Source organism: Oncorhynchus mykiss, chromosome 5 (assembly GCF_057628025.1).
Source record: "Oncorhynchus mykiss isolate SJ-2025 chromosome 5, ASM5762802v1, whole genome shotgun sequence".
Lineage (NCBI taxonomy): Eukaryota > Metazoa > Chordata > Actinopteri > Salmoniformes > Salmonidae > Oncorhynchus > Oncorhynchus mykiss.
The window spans coordinates 87,142,194-87,148,472 of record NC_143026.1 but is presented as its reverse complement, the minus strand read 5'-3'; positions in this window follow the sequence as shown (position 1 = coordinate 87,148,472).

The window sequence follows — 6,279 nt, the reverse complement described above, 5'->3', positions numbered from 1 at the left end:
TGTTGACATCCCTATTAGTGAGCATTTCTCCTTTGCCAAGGTAATCCATCCACCTGACCGGTGTTGAATATCAAGAAGCTGACAACACAGCATGATCATTACACAGGTGCACCTTATGCTGGAGACAATAAAAGGCCACTCTAAAATGTGCAGTTCTGTCACACAACACCATGCCACAGATGTATCAGGTTTTGAGGGAGTATGCAATTGGCATGCTGACAGCAGGAATGTCCACCAGAGCTGTTTCCAGATAATGTCATGTTTATTTCTCTACCATAATCCAACGTAATTTTAAAGAATGTGGCAGTACGTCCAACCGGCCTCACATCCGCAGACCACGTTTAAGGCGTTGTGTGGGCTAGCGGTTTGCTGACATCAACGTTGTGACCAGAGTGCCCCATGGTGGCGGTGGGGTAATGGTATGGGCAGGCATAAGCTACGGACAATGATTTCATTTTATCGATTGTAATTTGAATGCACAGAGATACCGTGGTGAGATCCTGAGGCCCATTGTCGTGCCATTCATCCGCTGTAATCACCCCATGTTCAGCACGATAATGCATGGGCCCATGTTGCAAGGATCTGTACACAATTCCTGGAAGCTGAAAATGTCACAGTTGTTCCATGACCTGCGTACTCACCAGACATGTCACCCAATGAGCATGTTTGGGATGCTCCGGATCGACATGTACAACATCGTTTTCCAGGTCAAGCCAATATCCAGCAACTTTGCACAGCCATTAAAGAGGAGTGGGACAACATTCCACAGGCCACAATAAACAGCCTGATCAACTCTATGCGAAGAAGATATGTCCCGCTTCATGAGGCAAATGGTGCATATGGTGGTCAAACCAGATACTGACTGGTTTTCTGATCCACGCCCCTACTTTATTATTTATTTCTCTATGACCAACTGATCCACATCTGTATTGCCAGTCGTGAAATCCATAGATTAGGGCCTAATTAATTTATTTGAATTGACTGTCACGACTTCCACCGAAGTCGGCTCCTCTCCTTGTTCGAGCGTTGTTCGGCAATCGAATTCACCGGCTTTCTAGCTATCGCTGCTCCATTTTTCATATGTCTATTTGTTTTGTCTTGTTTCCATACACACCTGGTTTTCATTGTCTAATCACACTGCATGTATTAGGGCCTCTGTTCCCCTCCATGTCTTTGTGTGTAATTGTTTATTGTTATGTGGGTATGTTCACGCGCTAGACTTTTGTACATGTTCATTGTTTTGGGCACTTTGATGTCATTTTGTTCTTATTTATTGACCGGAATAAAAGTGCGCCTGTTAACTCTACTCTGCTCTCCTGCACCTGACTTCGCCTCCCGTACACACATGTAACAGAATTACACACCCTGCAATGGAGTCAGCAGGAGCAGGTACCCCGGTTAGAGAAGTCGAGGAGCGTGTCCAGGAACATTCGGCTATGTTACATCATCTGGTGCCCTGATGGATCGCGTTGTCCCGACTATGGATCGCTGGGAGAGACAGGAAGTCTCTACAGAGCCTCGACCAGCGCAACCGGGGTTGCCTCTACCCGTCCCATCCGGAGCCAGTCCCAGTGGGATACGTCTCTCCCTTCCCAGGGAGTATGATGGGACGACCACACAGTGCCAGGGATTCCTATTACAACTGGACCTTTACCTGGCCACTGTGCGCCAGGGAAGGGAGAGAGTGTCTGCCCTCGTCTCATGCCTCTCAGGGAGAGCTCTGGAGTGGGCAAACGCCGTGTGGGGAGAAGATGACGTGGCGTTGGACCACTTCAAGGAGTTCACCAGTTGCTTCCGGGCCGTCTTCGACCATCCGCCTGAAGGGAGAGCAGCGGGAGAATGGATCTTCCATTTGAGCCAGGAATTTGCCCTGGAATTCCGGACCTTGGCCACCGGAGCAGGCTGGAACGACAGGGTCCTCATTGACCACTATCGGTGCAGCCTGCGCGAGGACGTCCGATGTGAGCTGACCTACAGGGATCCCACCATCTCCTTTGACCAACTGGTGGATTTGTCCATCCGGTTGGATAAACTGCTGGTAATCCGGCAGACGTCCAGAGGGGGATCTGCCAGTGCCATCTACCAGCACCCCCACTCCGGAGCCCATGGAGTTGGGAGGGACTGCGTGTAGGGAGACTGGAGGAGGAACCATCACATGCACCATCTGTGGCCGCAGAGGGCACACTGCCGGTCGGTGCCGTGTCGGTTCCTCTGGGAGTCGAGGCAACACCCCAGGTGAGTCTGCACCACACTCATCCAGAGTCCTCTGTTGACCACCTGTTTGTACCTGTCTGTTTCCCTGAGTTTTCTCCGCATTCCCAGCATAAGGCGCTCGTCGATTCAGGCGCAGCTGGGAATTTTATCGACAGAGCGGTAGCCCTTAGTTTAGGGATCCCCATTATTCATGTAGTTAGACCCTTCCCGGTTCACGCTCTGGATAGTCGACCATTAGGGCCCGGGCTAATCAGGGAGGCCACCATCTCCTTGGCCATGGAGACGCAGGGAGTTCGCAAGGAGAAAATCAGTCTTTTCCTCATTGGTTGTCCTGCGTTTCCTGTGGTACTAGGCCTTCCCTGGTTGGGTCATCATAACCCCACTATATCCTGGCAACAGAGGGCTCAAACAGTGGGGGTCACGAAAGAGCTTGGGGAGGTGTGTAGGGTTTTCCGTTGGTGCTACCACGGTGGAAAGTCCAGACCAGGTCTCCACCGTGCGCATCCCCCAGAATATGCCGGTTTGGTTCTCACCTTCTGTAAAAAGAAGGCGACTCAATAACCACCTCATCGACAGGGGATTGTGTGATAGTTCTCCTGGCAGATGCTGCGCTTCCCAGGAGTCACATGTATCCCCTGCCGCAAGCGGAGATGGTGGCTATGGAGACATATGTCTCTGAATCCCTGCGTCAGGGGTACATTCGGCCATCCACTTCACCCGCCTCCTCGAGTTTCTTTTTTGTGAAGAAGAAGGATGGAGGTCTACGCCCGTACATTGACTATAGAGGTCTCAATCAAATCACGGTGAGGTACAGTTACCCGCTACCTCTTATCGCCATGGCGATTGAGTCAATGCATGGGGCGCGCTTCTTCACGAAACTGGATCTCAGGAGTGCATATAACCTGGTGCGTATCCGGGAGGGAGACGAGTGGAAGACAGCTTTTAGTACCACCTCGGGGCATTATGAGTACCTTGTCATGTGGTACGGTGATGAATGCTCCATCAGTTTTTCAATCCCTTGTAGACAAGATTTTCAGGGACCTGCACGAGCAGGGTGTAGTGGTGTATATTGATGACATTCTGATATACTCCGCTACACGCGCCAGGCATGTGTGCTTGGTACGCAGGGTACTTGGACAACTGTCGGAGCATGACCTGTACGTCAAGGCTGAGAAATGTCTGTTCTTTTAGCAGGCCGTCTCCTTCCTAGGGTATCGCATTTCCACAGCAGGGGTGGAGATGGAGAGTGACCGCATTGCAGCCGTGTGTAATTGGCTGACTCCCACTAAGGTAGAGGAGATGCAGCAATTTTTAGGGTTTGCCAATTACTACTGGAGATTTATCCGGGGTTTTGGCCAGGTGGCTGTTCCTCACTGCTAAAGGGGGGTCCCGTACGGTTGCAGTGGTCGGCTGAGGCGAACAGGGCTTTTGGACAGCTAAGAGCTCTGTTTTACTTCGGCTCCCGTGCTGGAACATCCGGATCCCTCTTTGGCGTTCATAGTGAAGGTGGACGCGTCCGAGGCTGGGATAGGAGCCATGCTCTCACAGCGCTTGGGTACGCCACCGAAACTCCGCCCCTGTGCTTTCTTCTCGAAGAAGCTCAACCCAAACTTTGATATGGGGGACTGGGAGTTGTTGGCTGTGGTTAAAGCGTTGAAGGCGTGGAGACATTGGCTTAAGGGTGCTAAACACCCTTTCCTCATCTGGACTTGTCAGGCAAGGTGGGCCATGTTCTTTTCCTGTTTTGTGTTTACTCTGTCCTACAGACCAGGTTCCCAGAATAAGAAGGCAGACGCACTGTCCCGGCTGTATGACACAGAGGAGTGGCCCATGGATCAGACTCCTATACTCCCGGCCTCTTGCCTGGTTGCGCCGGTCATGTGGGAGCTGGATGCGGACATTGAGCAGGCGTTGCGTGCAGAGCCCGCTCCCCTCCAGTTTCCGTTCGGGCATATGTACGTTCAGTCTGCTGTCCGTGACCAGCTGATCTATTGGGCCCACACGTCACCTTCCTCTGGTCATCCGGGGATCGGTCGGACAGTGAGCTGTCTGGCTGAGAAGTACTGGTGGCCCACCTTGGCAAAGGGCGTGAGGGTTTATGTTTCCTCCTGTTCGGTGTGTGCCCAGTGTAAGGCTCCGAGACACCTGCCCAGAGGTAAGCTACACCCCTTACCCGTTCCACAACGACCTTGGTCACATCTGTCGGTGGATTTCTTAACTGATCTACCTCTTTCACAGGGAAACACTACGATCCCGGTCGTTGTGGATAGTCCTGTTGTCTCCTCCCTCTGCCCGGTTTTCCTACGGCCCTACAGACTGCGGAAGCCCTATTTACTCACGTCTTCTGGCATTACGGGGTGCCTGAGATATAGTGTCTGATCGGGGGCCCCAGTTCACTTCGGGAGTCTGGAAGGCATTCATGGAACATCTGGGGGTCTCGATCGGCCTTACCTCTGGTTTTCACACCGAGAGTAACGGGCAGGTAGAGAGGGTCAAACAGGATGTGGGCAGGTTTCTGCGGTCCTATTGCCAGAACCGGGCGGGGGAGTGGGTGGCGTTCGTGCCCTGGGCCAAGATAGCGCAGAACTCACTTCGCCACTCCTCCACTAACCTCTCCCCCTTTCAGTGCATATTGGGGTACCAGCCGGTTCTGGCGCCGTGGCATCAGGGTCAGACTGAGGCTCCTGCGGTGGATGACTGGTTCAGGAGAGCGGAGGTGATTAGGGAGGCCGTCCATGTTCACCTCCAGCGCTTCGCCAAAAGACCGGACCGTCAGTTTCAACTGTTCTGCCTGCGGCTATGGAACCCTGACCTGTTCACCGGACGTGCTACCTGTCCCAGACCTGCTGTTTTCAGCTCTCTAGAGACAGCAGGAGCGGTAGAGATACTCTCAATGATCGGCTATGAAAAGCCAACTGACATTTACTCCTGAGGTGCTGACGTGTTGCACCCTCGACAACTACTGTGATTATTATTATTTCACCATGCTGGTCATTTATGAACATTTGAACATCTTGGCCATGTTCTGTTATAATCTCCACCCGGTACAGCCAGAAGAGGACTTGCCACCCCTCATAGCCTGGTTCCTCTCTAGGTTTCCTCCTAGCCACCGTGCTCCTACACCTGCATTGCTTGCTATCAGCTGATGTAAGAAGGGCTGTTTAAATAAATTTGATTTGATTTACATTTAAACAGTAATAGGACCAATCTACATTACCTTGTATTATTAGGGCTCTAAGCAACACTAGTTGTTCTCCCCGATGGATTTCAAATGCCCCCTCAGGCATGTCATCCTGGAGTCGGGCCTGACACACGCACACACACACGCACACACGCACACACACGCACATGCACAAACACACAAACAAACAGAGGCCCTCTGTCCGGCTGAGTCACAGTGGTCTGGCTGTCTCTGTCTCTGTCTTGTCACAAGGCTGTCATCTGTCATTTCAGAGTGAGCCGTCAGTCTCTGGGGTGGATCGGTTCTGCTCAGTCATCTCTGGCACACAGGAATAATGTTTGTGTGTGACCACACACTTCCAATACTTAACAATATATTCAGCTGTGAAAAAACAACATCAATATGCTAGGACTATTTAGCTTTTTCTGTATTAATGTACTGTAAAGATATTTACTAAATCCATCTTCAAATATGTACAAAAAGTATTTCAGCAGATTCTCTGCATTTTTGTGTGGCTTTATTCGTGTAAAAATACATACATTTTGTGTGACTTAATTCGTAGGAAAATTCACATTTTTGTGCAACTTCATTCCTAGCAAAAATACATTTTTGGGGGGCAAACTTTGGAACAATCTTTTGAAAGTTATTAGAGCAGTGCATGATGGGCAACGGTATCCTACACTGACTTTTTTGTGTCCCACATGTATCTACATAATAAAACGAACGTGATAACAACCCAATATTGTTAATCAACCAGGCTGTCACCTAAATAATTATGATATAATAGTAGCCTTACCTTGTTCTTTTATTTATTAATTAATGCCAATACTGTTTTCTATGCGTGTTTTCACTTAATACTTTGGGATGCTTGTGCACTTGTAGTC